The sequence below is a fragment of the Dasypus novemcinctus genome, chromosome 3, assembly GCF_030445035.2.
Source record: "Dasypus novemcinctus isolate mDasNov1 chromosome 3, mDasNov1.1.hap2, whole genome shotgun sequence".
In the NCBI taxonomy this organism is placed as follows: Eukaryota; Metazoa; Chordata; class Mammalia; order Cingulata; family Dasypodidae; genus Dasypus; species Dasypus novemcinctus.
Window position 1 is genome coordinate 44,653,448 of NC_080675.1, and position 16,646 is coordinate 44,670,093.

Genomic DNA, 16,646 nt, shown 5'->3' on the forward strand with positions numbered 1-16,646 from the left:
ATAACAGCCCCTTTGAATAAATAAATTAATAATATATAAATAAAAATTTAAAATTATGGCCATAGTTTAGAATATTTGGCCTAAATTAATGGCAGAACATCTTTGCTTTGGAACAACTTCATATGTGAAGTAATTTGGACATTTGTTTAATGCATAAATATTATACATGAGCATGGTACTTTGTAGCTTGGCTGTATTTCATTTTCACCTTTTTAAAAAAAGGGAAGAGTTTAATATGTGATACTTTATCTATTTATGATTATTCTCACCTAAGATTAAAAACATTTTCTTTTAGTACACAATAGATTGTAGTTAGAAAAACCAAACCTACAACTTTCTACCTACTTAAGAAATTAATCTGCAGTCTTACACTGAAAGTTCAACTGTTTTTCAACCTTTTTTTTTTTTCAAATTACAGACTATTATGTACCCTATAGTGTTATTTTTATAGCTACTGAGGAAAAAGTCACCACCCATATTAAACAGTAAGTTGATCAGAGAACACAAGAGCAGATTTTAACTATAATGGTGTTGTAGGGCTCAGTTGGCTGTTTATTTAAACTATTTTCTCAGTTTTATAAGCCCCTTTCCCTTCATTCTTATTATACTCATTACTTTTTTATATTACATAAGATTCATCATATGCAGATGTAGTCATTCACTTTTTTGTACACATCAAATAGGAGTGATCACAAAATTTTATTGTATGTCTCAGCTTTAAATTGTAGTATCGCTTCTGGAGATATAGGGCAGTAGGATAAATAACTGGCCTATCAGCCAATGCCTAGTGAAGAAAAAAGGAAATTCAAATTGGTCTGAATGGCTTCCCAATAAGTTAAATATATATATATATATATCCACACGGAGACACACACACACAAATAGCACTACATTACATTGACAATCACTACATAGCCTCAACCAGGTAAAAATTGCATTATGCCTAATCTGGAGAGAAAAACTGTTTGAAATATAAAAATTAGTATGGTTTATACTTTCATATCATAGGAATCAAGCCATTCCTTTATCATTGGGAATGAAACTTGATCTTGTTTTTTAAATAAATTAGAGTACATGAAAGTGAATGTTTTTTACCAAGTTACATCAATACTCAGCCTTGAGAATTATTCACATTCATTCCAGTCTCTGTCTAGGAAGTAGAGTAACACCAAGCTTATAATTAGAAAGCAGAACACGAAAAAGGCCACTTTTTAAAATTAAAATAATAACTCAGTTGGATAATCTAAATATAAGTCACTCAAGTCCAACAGTCAACCAAAATTAAATGTTACTTGGCTTCCTCCTGGGAGACTATGTAAGGAAGGCAAATCCAGGAAACAACTTTAAAGTCAAATTAGTTCTTTGCTCAATCAATAATGTTTGAGAGATATCATCCCGCAAAAGTCATCGTTTTTGACCAAAGACATGAGGATAATCAAACCAGAAAATTTCCATTGTGATTCATTATTGGGAAACATAGTGACTCAAAACCATTCTCCAGAAGCTCTGGGTTCTCACTGGCTCTACACTGAAACCAAATCTCCCAGAAGAACCTTTAAACTATGAAGATATCAAGAAATCTAGCAAGTGGGTGGTAACTCTAGAGGCCTGGTATGAGGCCAGGCCACTGTCTGGGAAACACAAACCCAGGCAAGTGACCAGCAAAATAGTGCTAGTTATTTGAGGATAGCGAACGAATGCCAAAGAAAATTAGCAGAACAGAATCTATGAGCCAGCCATGAAAGGCTTAAATATTATAGTCAGTTTATAAAGTAGCATTTATGTTCTTTGTGCTTTCTGTTAATTTGTTTTTTTCTTCTAATTTTAATATTTGCAAAAAGCTTTTATAAGTATTCTGGTCTCAACTGTGCCAAGAAAAATCAGGAGGGGCTTTTGTTTATACCTAATTTACAATGTTAAAGAGAGAAACTCCACGCCGCAGGATAGTACAGAGAAGATGTAATTTGAGCAAGAAAATCCCAAGGTGAAGGAGCTAACATTTATTAAGGTAAATGTGACTAAGGGAGGTTACGCTATAGAGTCTAATCCATAAGCAAATCTGGATTTTAGGCAAGAAAAATTACGTGGATTTGTCCAAGGCTCCTTTTACTTTGGTTTGCCTGTGGGGTAGATCTAAGCTGTGTTAAGGATAAAAAGATGACATACCTCAAGGAGGACAGTCTAGGATACCACAGTTTTGACAGTCCACATAGGTAGGGACAAGTCCAAAAGGACAACAATAAAAATAGAGCTTATACTGTCATGTAAGGCATACCAACTGTATTAGTTAGCCAAAGGGGTGCTGATGCAAAATAACAGAAATTGGTTGGTTTTTAGAAAGGGTATTTATTTGGGGGTAGGAGCTCACAGATACCAGGCCATAAAGCATAAATTACTTTCCTCAACAAAGTCTACTTGGAGCAAGATGGCTGCCAATGTCTGTGAGGGTTCAGAGTTCCTGGGTTCCTATGTTCCTGGGGCTTGCTTTTCTCTGGATTCAAGGTTCCTTTCTTCCTGGGGCTGGCATCTCTTTCCTCTGTTTGCTGACTTCCCGGGGCTCCATCTTAGGTCTTCAGCATCAAAACTCCAAAATCAGAAACCCCAACATCAGAAAGCCTCAACTCTGTCCTTTGCCATGCCTTTTATCTATCAATCCCCACCCACCAAGGAGTGGGCACTAAACACCCTGATCATAACTAAATCATGCCCAGGTACAGATCAGATTACAAACATAATCCAATATTTCTTTATGGAATGCATCAATAATATCAAACTGCTATACCACCATATACTATTTGGTGAGCACATTCCCTAGGCTTATGCTTAAGGTCCAGGCCTTAAAATTCTTGCTATTCAGCACTGTGGTAATCTTCCCTTATCTGTACCTCTCCCGCAGGGTCTAAGCATTTTCTATTTATGTCCACTTACAGGCTTTCCTTTTATATGTCTGACTAGAGCCTACCAGAATCTACAATGTGTCAGGCACTGTAGAAAGAGTTTTATATCTTTTCCCCCATTTAATCATCACAACAATATTGTGATACAGGAATTATATCCCTACGTGTAGGAGAGAAAAATAAAACCCAGAAAGCTAAGTATTTGGCAATTAAGAGAAAAGAGCTAAGTGTAATTTTACTTATAAAATGGGGAATAATAATAGTTCCTTGATATGATTACTGAGCTGATTAAATAAGAATGGTGAGCCTTTATCATATTGTCTGGAATGTAGGAAATCCTCAGTAATTGATTATTTTTAATATAATTTGTGTGTGTGTGTGTGTGTCTGTGTGAAGTTGTGAGTTAGCAAATGAGGAAAAATACATAAAACACTTTCTACAGTGCCTGACACATTACAGATTCTGGTAAAATCTAGTCAGAGTCAAACCATACAGGATTTCCACACATCGCCCACCACCAACACCTTACACTGTTGTGACACATTTGCTACAACTGATGAAAGAACATCATCATCATATTACTGCTATCCCCTTATATTTGGTGTATTTTTCCCATAAACCATCCTATTATTAACACCATGTGTTAGTACTGTGTATTTGTTATAGTTCATGACAGGATGTTCTCATGTTTTTACTGTTAGCCATAATCCATCATTCATCACAGGGTTCGCTGTGTTATATGGTCCCATAATATTACTGTTAACTCCAGTCTATACATTAGTTGTATCTTTCCTTTGTATCTCCACATTCTTAACACCTTGTAATAGAGGAACATTCTCGTATTTTTACATTAACCACAATCATCATCAACTACCAAAATCTCTGTTATACAGTCCCTAGATTACCCTCTAACTTTGTCAATTGACAACCTCCCTAGACTATACCTCTCAGCCACAATCACATATATAAATCAGCAGTGTTAAACATACTTAATATAATGTGCTACCATCAACTGTAACCATTTCCCCACATTTACAATCCCCCTTATTAAACATTCTATATACATTCAGCATCAGCTCCCCCTCCTCAACCCATATCCTATCTCCTAGCAACCTACATTCTATAGTTTAACTCCATGAGTTTCGCATCACCTTTAATTCATAACAGTGAGACCATACAATATTTGCCCTTTTATATCAGGTTTATTTTACTCAACATAATGTCCTCAAAGTGAATTCATGTTGTCATAAGCATCCCTAGTTCATTTCTTCTTACAACTGAATACTATTCCATTGTATGTATATACTACTTTGCATTTATCGATTCATTGGATGATGGACGGACACCTGGGTTGTTTCATATTTTAGCAGTTGTGAATAATGCCACTATGAACATCAGGGTACAAATTTCTATATGTGTACTTGCTTTCAGTTCTTCTGAATACATTCCTAGTAATGTGATTGCCAAATCAGATTGCAGTTCTGTATTTAGTTTCCTGAGGAACCACCAAACTGTCTTCCACAGAGGCTGCAACATATTACACTCCCACCAACAGTAAAGGAGTGTTCATATTTCCCCACATTCCTTCCAGCAATTGAAATCTTCTATTTAAAAAAAAATAATAATGGCCATCCTGAAAGATATGAAATATCTTATAGTTTTGATCTGCGGTTCCCTAAGAGCTAGCAATGTTGAGCATCTTCTCATGTGCTTTTAGACCATTTGTATTTCTTCTTTGGAAAGTTATGTTCAAGTTTTATGCCCATTTTTAAAAACTGGTCTTTTTATGGTTGATTTGCATGATCTATTTATATAACATTGAGATCAAATCCCACCTTCTTAACAAAGTCTTTTGAAGGAAAAAGTGTTTGATTTTTGAGGTAGTCCCATTTATCTGTTTTTTCATTCACTGCTTGTGCTTGGAGTGTAAGGTTTAAGAAACCACCACCTACCACAAGATTTTGAAGGTATTTCCCTAAATTCTCTTCTAGAAATTTTATGGTTCTAGCTTTTCTACTTAGGTTCTTGATCCATTTTGAGGTAATTTTTATATAAAGTGTGAGATAGGGGTCTTCTTTCTTTCTTTTAGCTATGGATATCCAGTTTTCCTAGCACCATTTGTTGAATGGACTGATCTGAACTAGCTGGGTGGGTCTGATGCCCTCGCTGAAAATCACTTGACCATATGAGGGTCTATTTCTGAATTTCCAATTTGGTTCCTCTGGTCACTATACCTATCTTTATGCCAGTACATGCTGTTTTTACTACTGTAGCTAAGCAATATGATATAAAACAAAAAAATGAGAACACTCTAACTTCATTCCTCTTTGTTAAGATATGTTTGGTTCTTTGGGGCCTCCTGCCCTTCCAAATAAATTTGATAATCGGCCTTCCCATTTCTGTAAAAAAAAAAAAAAAAAAAAGGCTATTGGGATTTTTATTGGGATTGTATTGAATCTATAAATCAGTTCAGGTAGAATCAACTTCTTAATGATATTTAATCTTCCAATCCATGAACATGGAATGTACTTCTATTTAATTAGGTCTCCTGTGATTTCTTTTAGCAATGTTTTCTAGTTTTCTGAATACAGGTCCTTTATGTCTTGGTTAAGTTGACTCCTAATATTTGATTCTTTTATTTGTTATTGTAAGTGGAATTTTTTTCCTGAGTTCCTCCTCAGATTGCTCATTAGTAGTACGTAGAAATGCTACTGATTTTTACATATTAATCTTGTATCCCACCACTTTGCTGAACTCGTCTATTACTTCAGCAGATTTCCTGTTGGATTTTTTGGGATTTTCTAAGTATAGGATCATATCATCAGCAAACAGCAAAAATTTTACTTCTTCTCCTATTTGAGTATATTTTATTTCTGTTTCTTGTCTAATTGCTCTAACTTGAACTTCTTGCACAATATTGAATAACGGTGGTTGACAGTAGGCATCCTTGCCTTGTTCCCACTCTCAGCAAGAAAGTTTCAGTCTTTCACCATTAAGTACAATTTTACTGTGGGTTTTTCATATATGCACTATACCATATTAAGAAAATTTCCTTCTATTCCTATCTTTCAGAGTGCTTTTAACAAGAAAGGTTGCTGTATTTTGTCAGATGCCTTTTCTGCATCAATTGAAATGATCATGTGACTTTCATTCTTCAATTTCTTAATTTAGGGTATAACATTAAATGATTTTCTTGGGTTGAACCACTGTTGCATACCTAGGATAAAAACCCACTTACCATGTATAATTTTTTTTAATGGGCCTTTGGATTTGGTTCGCAAGTATTTTGCTGAGGATTTTTGAATAGCTAATGATTAGAGAAATGTGCCTGTAAATTTCTTTTTTCTAATATCTTTGTCTGGATTTAGTATTAGGGTAATGTGAGACTCAATGAATGAGTAGCATTCCCTCCTGTTCAATTTTCTGGAAGGTTTCAGCAAGATTGGTATTAGATCTTTTTTAAATGATTGGTAGAACTTACCTCTGAAATCATCTGGTGCTGGGCTTTTCCTTTTTAGACATTTCTGATAACTGCTTCAATCTCATTATTTGTGATTGGTTTATTTAGGTCTTCTATTTCTAGGTAGACTGTGTATTTCTAAGAATTTGTTCATTTTGTCTACACCGTCTAGTTTGCTGTCATTCAGTTGTTTATAGTACCCTCTTATGATTTCTTTCATTTTTGCACGGTCAGTGGTATTGTCGCACCTCCCATTTCTGATTTTATGTATTTGCATCTTCTTTCTTCTTTGGGAGTCTAGCTAATGGTTTGTCAACTTTGCTGATCTTCTCAAAGAACCAACTTTTGGTTTTTGTTATTCTCAATTTCATTTATTTCTGTTGTAATCTTTGTCATTTCTTTCACTTAGCATGTTTTGGGATTACCTTGATGTTCTTTTCCTAGTTCCTCCAGAAAAACAGTTAGGTCTTCGATTTTAGCTCTTTCTTCTTCTTTAACATAAGCTTTGAGGGCTATAAACTTCCCTCTCAGTACTGCCTTTGGTTTATCCCATAGGTTTTGAAATGCTGTATTCTCATTTTCATTTGTCTTAAGATATTTTCTCATTTCTCTTGCAATTTCTTCTTTGAACCAGTGATTACTTAAGAGTGTTGTTTATTCTCCATATTTTTGTGAATTTTCTCCTTTTCTGTTTTTTTTTTTATTTCCTGCTTCATTCTATTATGATCAGAGAAGGTGTTTTGTATAATTTCAACTGTTTAAAATTTATTGAGACCTGTTTTATGATCCCACCTATGGTTTATCCTGAGAAGGATCCATGAGCACTTGAGAAGAACGTATATCCTGCTATTTTGGGTTTAATGCTCTATAAATGTCTGCTGAGTCTAGGTCATTTGTCATATTGTTCAAGTTCTCTGTTTCCTTATTGATCTTCTGTTCATACGTTCTATTCAATGCTGAGAGTGGTGTACTGAAGTCTCCAACTATTATTGTACTTTTAAACATTTATTTTATTTATTTCTCTCCCCTCCCCTCCCTCCCCGCTGTCTGCTTTCAGTGTCCATTCACTGTGTGTTCTTCCGTGTCCGCTTGCATTCTTGTCAGGCGGCACCAGGAAACTGTCATTTTTTTTGTTGCGTCATCTTGCTGCATCAGCTCTCCATGTGTGCAGCACCGCTCCTGGGTGGTGCTGTGCTTTTTTCACACAGGGCAGCTCTCCTTGCAGGGCGCACTCCTTGTGCATGGGTACCCCTACGTGGGGGACACCCTTGCATGTCATGGCACTCCTTGCGCACAGCAGCACTGCGTATGGTCCAGCTCACCACACAGGTCAGGAGGTCCTGGGTATAGAACCGTGGACCCTCCATATGGTAGGCAGACACTCTATCAGTTGAGCCACAACCACTTCCCTCCAACTATTATTGTAGAGAAGTCTATTTCTCCCTTCAGCTTTGCCAGTGTGTATCGCATGTATTTTGGGACACCCAAGTTAGGTGCACAAATATTTATGATGTAATTCTTCTTGGTGAACTGCCCCCCTTTACTAATATATAATGATCTTCTTCATCTTGAAACAGTTTTGCATTTAAAATCTATTTTATCTGTTATTAATATCACTACCCCAGCTCTTTTTTGATTACTATTTGTGTGGAATACGTTTTTCCAACCTTTTACTTTCAGCCTGACTGTGCCCTTGCATCTAAGTTGAGTCTCTTGCGCCCTGCATATAGATGGCTCATATTTTTTAATCCATTGTATCTGTCTATGTCTTTTGATTGGGGGTTCAATCCATTAACACTCAATGTTATTATTGTAAAGGCATTACTTACTTCATCCATTTTATCCTTTGGCTTTCCATTGTCGTATCTTGCAGTTTTCTGTCTTTTTATCCTTCAAGTGGCCTGTACTATTATTCTTCACTCTACACTCTTCTCCAAGTCTTTTGCCTTTGTCTTTTCCATGCAGGCTGCAGAACTCTAGTATCTCTTGTAAGACTTATCCTTTGGTAACAAACTCTCTGTTTTTGTTTGTGAAGAGACATTAAATTCACCCTCATTTTTGAAGGATAGTTTTGCCAGATAAAGAATTCTTAGCTGGCAGTTTTTCTCTTTCAAAACCTTAAATATTATCATACCACTGCCTTCTTGCCTCCATCATTTCTGATGAGAGACTGGCACTTAGTCCTATTGAACTTCCCCTGTATGCAATGCTTTACTTTTCTCTTGCTATTTTCAAAATCTTCTCTTTATCTCTGGTATTTCATATTCAGAATAGGAGGTGTCTATGAGTAGGTCTGTTTGGATTTACTCCAGTTGGGGTGCAATGTCCTTCTTGGATATTGGTATTTATGTCATTCTTAAGGATTGGGAAGTTTAGTTCATAATTTCCTCAAATATTTTTCTGCCCCAATTCCATTCTCTTTTCCTTCTGGGGCACCTATATGTGCATGTTTATGCATTCCATACTGCCATTCAGTTCCCTGAGATCCTGTTCCATTTTTTCCATTCTTTTCTCTTTCTGTTCTCCTGTCTTTTCAAGTTCAACTCTGTCCTCCACCTCTCTTATTCTATCCTCAACCAATTCAAATCAGCTATTATATGCCTCTAATGTATTTTAAATCTCATCCATTGTGCCTTTCGTTCCCATAAGGTCTGTTACTTTTCTTTGCAGGCTTTCAAATTGTTGTTTATGCTCATCCAATGTCTTTTTAATATCCTTTCTCTCTTTAGCCAAGTTTTCCTTCATCTCCTTAATTGATTTAGGAGATTTGTATCAACACCATTGACTAGTTGTCTTAAATCCCGTGTCTCACCAGGATTTTTATTTGACATTTTGGCTAGACCATCTCTTCCTATTTCTCAGTATGACTTCTAATTTTTTGCTGATGTCTAAGCATCTGAATATGTTGGTGAATCTACTCTGACAGTAAATTTCTCTCTCTTGCCTAGCAGTTTTGTTTCTTGGCTAGTTTTTAATTTGGGGTTCAACTTTTTTGAAATCTTTAAGATTGTCCAGCTTAATTTATCAAAATAGGGCCAGGGATCTACTAATGGGGCACAGACTTGATCCAATAATGCCTGGACATGAGCAACTCCAAGAAGCTTTTTTACTTCCTGTAGTTTCCTAGCCTTCTGGTAGTGTTCTTCTGTGAACCTTTCCACAAAGGTGTCTCTTTCAACCTCCACCTGCTGGTGATTTTGCTCTAGCCAGAGCCAAGATTCAAAATGGTTTCTGCTGGCCAAATTCACTGAAGAGAAACCACTCTCTGCCCTCCAATGCCATCCCTCCTCATAGGGAGAAGATATCCATTCCCCTCACAGTTGGTCGCAGTGAGCCACAGATTTTACCCATGTTGTTCACCTTGAAGGTGGAAGATAGATGCTAATCCTAGCTGTAGGGGCTACTAACTCACAATTTTTGCTTTGGTCTCTTTGTCTCTCTGCTCCTCTCCCTCCTAGATGGTGTGCAGCACTCTCCTGGGCTAGAAACCCCCAAAGCAGACAGCTTTTTGCCATTCCTCCATTGTTTTTGTAAGAGAGTTGAGCCCTGCCACCCTACTCTGATGTCGTCTTCCCAGAAGTCCTCTAATATAATTTTTGGGTTTGAAATCACAGAGATGAGAGGTAGTGGCAGGAAAGATGGAATAAAGGCTATTAGTATTAGATGAGACTCGCTTTTCTACCTGGAGATTCTCCTGCCAATGTTTACATTATTTTAGGGGGAAATGTTTGCTCACAGAAGAGGAAGAATTATGAACTGGTTGAAAGACAGTAAGTGATATGCAAATGTCTTTCTTTGCCTATGGTTATTAGGAGGCATGTTCCTTGGGAGAAAGAAAATCATACAAAAACTTTCTGTCCAAAGAAATTCAAAACACTCCAACTTCATATAAATCTCAGTTAAATCACATCTCAAAGAACTTATGGTAAGATATTCATTCCTTCCTTCCTCTGTGTGCCTGTTGTGTGTGTATAAATAAAACACAAAGAATAGAGATTTGAAGGTCATAAAACTTAATTTTTCAAGACGAAATATAAATTCTTGGACTTTTCAAAGAAAGTCAGAGAGTCTAATTTCCGAAGAGTGAAAATACAAGTTATTGGGCCACAATAGCCTTGACCTGCAAATTTGGTTAAAAAATCTGGAAATATTAACATATCAATCTTCCTCTATAACTGTCAGATACTGTACCCATTATTTGGTTAAACAATCTCTCACAATCTCTTTTGCAGGGCAGCAGAAAGCCAAACAGCATAATTAGGCATAAATACCATTCATGATTCGGGGAACACCTCTGATCTCATTCTTAGCACAGTTGCTTTATATACTGCTGATAATGAGATGATATAGACCAAGCAGGGGAAAAGCTACTGCTGCTTTACCAGGTGTTCTTCAATACTATCACGCAACTTTGTTGAAAAATAGCTCACTGGCCATGTGAGCCCTCCTGCAGAGAATCCTTCAGTTTGAAGTTTATTAATTGCTATCAACTAAAAGCAGAAAATGCGTAACTCCAGTAACTGTTTCCTGACTGGCGTCGGACAACATCAAGATGACAAAAAGAACCAAAGCAATATTAAGTTAAATGTATCTCTGGGGTAACCTAAAAGGGTGATAAGACAAAACATTCCACAATACCCTCAGAGACTGAGGTACAGATCTATATTGCTATAAATCCAAGCACTGAACCTACAGTGCTCTATAAATAATAAAACCACAATGACAACAGTAATCACTCTAAACTGCTTATTTCTCTCTCACTACTTCAAAGAGGCAGGGCAGGGTCAACTCATAATCAATGGTATCAAAGCAGCAGATAAATTTGCCTGTAATACTATGAAATATAGCTATATGCAATCACTAGAATGAAATCAATTGAAAATCTAGTAAAATTAAAGGTTGATCTAGTTTGCCAAGTAATAATACGCTGCTCTGTATTTTATCATCAACCCCTCTAAATTCTTTAAAAAATTCTAAGCTTCTAAAAGCCAAAGAGTATCACTAATTCACTAGCAGTTCATTACCCACCAGTGGTGGTGACAGGGATTAGGCCCTACTAGTTACTAGGTCACAAGTAATAAAGTAATCAGGTAAATGGCAGTGTTTTGCTAAAAATCTAAGGTGAGCTGAATTCAGATTCAAGCATATATCTGGTCCCCAGGCCAATTTTAATGCCTAGAATTTAGAAAAAAGAACAATGGAAGTGCATTCCAGAAGAGATAACAAGGTACCCTCACTATCAAGAATAGCATCAAGTAGGCAGCTAAAAAGAAAAGCCTTGCCCTCAGTTTCCCGATAGTGACATTAGCCTATAGAGAAATGTGATTTTAACAGGAAACACAAGGATTCAGTGGTGAACTCACAAAGAACTAGGGATTCTTGAACCTTTGTTCTCAAAGACCACAATGTGGTCTATTAATTGAGAAATGATTAAAAAAATGCAAATTCTGGGGCCCCACACCAGACCTACTATACCAGAAATTCTGGGATCGGGGTTTAGAAATCTATGTTTTAAGAAGCCCTCCAGATGACCTTGGTGCATTCTTAAGTCTGAAAACAACTGATATAATAACAATGACACACAATGGTCCTTAACAATTAGGAAGGAAAACCTTTGGCTTCCCTACTGACTTTCTAGATTACCTATTTGTTGAAAAGAGGGTTCTATGAGATATGCCAGTATCTTAGTTTGCCAAGGCTGATATGACAAATACACCAAACTGGTTGGCTTAACTACTGGAATTTATTGTCTCTCAGGTTTGGAGGCTAAAAGTCCAAAATCAAGGTCTTGACAGGTCTTGCTTTCTCTCAGAGCCTGTAGGTTTCTGGTGGTGACTTATTGGTAATCCTTGGCATTTTCTGGCTTGCAGCTCTGTCTCCATCACGGGGTCATTTGTCTCCTTGATCTGCTTCTTTTGGCTTTTCTGACAATGCATTTGAAATTTCCTCAGCCTTATAAGGACTCCAGTCATGGATTAAATGCACTTTGATTTAATTTGGCCTCATCTAAATAGGGTTTTTGAAGATCCTATACACAAATAAAGCAAAACCCAATATACACTGATTAACAAATGTAAAAAGATTTCTGCTTTAGGTACTTTCAGTATGGTTTATTAACATTTTAAAGAAGAAAAAGAAAAATATACAATTTCACTTGTCACATTAAACTATAAGGTCTTGAAAGCTTACCATGAAGATGTATAAAAACATGTTAGGCTCCCTCTTGATGTAGAGGTGGAGTGGACATCATCATCCCAGGGTCCAAGGATGGAGGAATAGAGTATGTAGTAGAGTAGACTTACTGGTGTTCTGCTGGGGAACTACTGTGATTAGTAATGGAAAAAATTGTAGTATTGATGTGGAGAAAGTGCCCACGGTAGCTGCTGATGGTAGGGAGAGGGAAGAAGAGATATGATGTGGGAGCATTTTCAAGATTTGGAGTTGTCCTGGTGGTGCTGCAGAGACAGATGCTGGACACAGTGTGTCCTGCCATGGCCCACTGGGTGGACCGGGAGAGAGTGTGTACAATGTGGACCACTGTCCATGTGGTACAGCAGTGCTCCAAAATGTATTCAACAGGTGCAGTAAATGTGCCACAATGATGGAAGAGGTTGTTGATGTGGGAGGAGTGGGGTGAGAGGGGTGGGGGTTACATGGGAACTTCATATTTTTTTAACGTAACATTTAAAAGAAAATAAAGAAGAAAAAAAGGCATAAAAAAAAAGGATTAACATAACTTTTTAAATTTTTTCAGTATTAAGCTGAAGTTCCAATTTTGTCCCTACAGCAAATAGACAGACTGAGCCCAAGAGCTCACAATCATCAAAAGAAAACAATGTGTTACTCATTTTACTCTTTAATCTCTCCTTTCAGCAAAGTACACCATGGAATGAGACATAAAATTTAAACTGGTTCTTATAACTTTAATGAGTTTATGATGAAGGTGGTGATCTGGAGCTGTTATGTACCCCAGGAAACATTTTCTTAAACCTAATCCATTCCTGTAGGTGTGAACTCATTGTAAACAGGACCTTTTGATGAGGTTACTTCAGTTAAGGTATGGTCCCAGAGGAGCCTTAATCCCATTACCGGAGTCCCTTATAAGTAGAAAAAAATTCAGACACCACTGGGAGCAGCCAGAAGTTGAACATCAATGGAACCTAGAAGAGAAGGGAGAGACCAGGAGAGGCTACCATGTGCCTTGCCACATGATAAACTAAGGACCAAGGACTGTTGGCAGCCAGTCCCAGAACACCCCAGTCTTCAGGGAGAAAGCATCACCCTGATGATGCACTGATGTCAACTTTCTCTTAGCCTCAAAACTGTGAGCAAATAAATTCCCATTGTTTAGGCCAAACCACTGCATGATTTGCTTGAACAGCCTGAAAAACTAAAATATGAAGCAAACAGGTTTTTAAATCTTTAAACAAATTTACAATGTCTTAAAAGACCACTGAGCACATAGTCCATGATCAGATACCAAAGTTATTTGGTAAGCAACAGTATTTTTTATCATGCATATTTGACTGAAGGTCCATTTCCTATTGCTTAGACATCAGAATTCACCCCCAGTCAGAAACAATTATCTTTTTAAGGGGTTCATGTAAAACTGTCTTAAGACTACTTTTAGATACGGGGATAACATAAAGTCTCCAAAGTGAATAAAATATCAAATCAGGGCATTGAATAAAAAAATCCTTCAATGTCAGTTTTCTGTTCCATGTGCCCTATTAGCATTACTCATAACTCTTCAGATTCCTCCCTTGCTTGTTCTTTCACTTGGCATAACATTAGAGGTTCATCCATATTGTTTTGTATATTGGTAGTTCATTCTTTTTTATAGCTAAGTAATATTCCATTGTACTGATGCTTCACAGTTAGTTTATCCTTTCACAGTTGAAGGACAATTCTTCAGATCTCCCCTTGCTCTTCAGTGTCCCCTCCATATACCCTTTCACTTCTCTCTAATAGATGCCGTCACAGGATTCTCCATAGCTGGGAAAATATCTTGACCCCAATTACGTATATTCTATAGACACATAATTGTCATAAATGTTTTACTGGAATGAGATTTCATTTGTACAAAAAGGCACAAAATAAGAGTAATGAATAATCAATAAAAGGATCTACATATCTGTTGTCCCCCTTCACAATTAAAAAAAGACATTTATTGAGCACTAACTAAATAGTGAGCTATCAGCACTGTGGAATAGAGATGTTGAAGATAGAGTTCCGGTCCTCTGAAAGATTAGAATTTGTCAGGAAGAAAAGCCTGATAATTACATAAGAAACAATAATCTCCATTTATGAAAGCTGTTTTCCTAGCTAACCCCCTCAAACCCTACAAAATAAAAATCTTCAATTACTGTGACTCCTCCCTCTTTTAAAACATCAGGTCAGTCACCTAATCCTGTAGGTTTTATCTTTCATACATCTACCCCCTTCTTTTTATCTCAGCTGCAGCCATGCTAGTCCAGAAGCTCATCATCACTCACTTGGACTTGTGCAAAATGCTTCTGATTTCCTGCCACTAGGCTACGCTTCACATGGATCTCAGAATGACAGTCTAAAATGCATCAAGACTTGTATACAGAATACATAAAGTACTCTTTCAGCTCAATAATAAGACAATCTCCCTCAAATTTAAGCATATGATTTGAACAGAGACTTCACCAAAGATGATATATGGATGGCAAACAAACACATGAAAAGATGTTAAACATTATTAGTCATTAAAGGATTGCATTTTAAAACCACTATTAGAATGGTGGGAAAAATATTTTTTAATTGATAATACCAAGTGCTGATGAGAATACAGAGCAACTGAAACTCCCATACATTGCAGATGGGAATACAAAATTGTACTGATACTTGCAATACAATCTGGCAGTTTCTTATGCAGTTCAAACTATACTTAACAATATGACCCATTAATTCTACTTCTAGATATTTATCCAAAATAAATGAAATTACGTTTCTACAAAAATTTGTGTGTGAAAGTTTATAGTAGCATTATTCAAAATTACCAAAATGTGGTAAAACAACAAATGTCCTGCAACTGTGAATGGATAAACAAACTGACTTAAATCCATATAATGTAATATTTCTTAAGCAATAAAAAAGAATGATTTTTGTTTTTTTATGTTTTTTAATGTAATGTTCCTTGTGATCTATTAACTTTAATAAAAAAATAGAAAAAAAGGTGTTAATAACAGGATAAAAAAAAAAATGAACTATCAACAAACAAAAGAATATGGATGATTCTCTAATGTTATGCCAAGGGAAAGAAACCATATTTTTCTATATACTGAAAAATTGCAATTATATAACAATCTAGAATATGCAAAAATATATGGATAAGAAACAGATGAACAGATTGCCAGAAAATGGACATGGGAAGAGCTGGATTACAAAGTTGTATGAGGGGAAATTTTGCAGGTAACAGAAATATTCTACATCTTCATTGTGGAGGTTGTGAGAAGACTCTGAATGTTGTCGACACTCATAGAACTATACATAAAAAAATGTACATTTTACTGGAGGTAAATTATGCCATAATAAAGTTTTTTAGGAAAAAAAAAGTGGGTCATTGTTTCCATCAGAACACAGGGAGTACAGGATTTCAGTCCAGATCCACCACATACACTATAACTTAAGCAAGTATAAAAATGAAATGGGGAATTTTGTCTTATGTCAAAATCATCAGACAATATAAAATCATAAAGTGATAAATAAATATTCATGGTTCAGAAGATCAAATAGACCTGTTCTATTTTAATTTTCATTTGTACTCAAATACCTTAAAAATGATCAGTAAGAAGGCATACACTATACAGAGAGATAAATATAGATAGATATAATGATATATAAATACATATATACATACACAAATCTATTTGTACAGTCATTACTTTTTTTTTATTGTTTGCATAACCTCTTGTTTACTTGTTTTTCAATATTTGCATTTATTCTAATTTATTAAAATATATTTATATTCATATGTTTATAATCTTACATAACTGCATCAGTGCCACTATCAAACCTACTGTCTTTCTATTTTCCTGCCCTGTTCTTCCTTCTTCTTTCCTCCCTAATCCACTAAAATTACTCCTCCCCCATGCTTATATATTACATAAAAATCATCAGTGTATGTATACATACATTGCACACACAATACATCTCCTAAAAGAGCATTTTTTATATTTGTTTGTACAGTCATTACTTTAGATTATTTCTCTAATGTCTGGTTGTGTTTTGCTCCTTTGTATTACACTACTCTCATCTGGCTG

General features: G+C 36.0%; 1 protein-coding gene across 7 annotated transcripts in view; it reads right to left on the minus strand.

Annotated features, from left to right (window-relative positions):
• Positions 1–16,646, minus strand: part of FUT8 (fucosyltransferase 8) — a 334,871-nt gene that overhangs the window by 118,372 nt on the left and 199,853 nt on the right. The gene's annotated exons all lie outside the window — the stretch shown is intronic.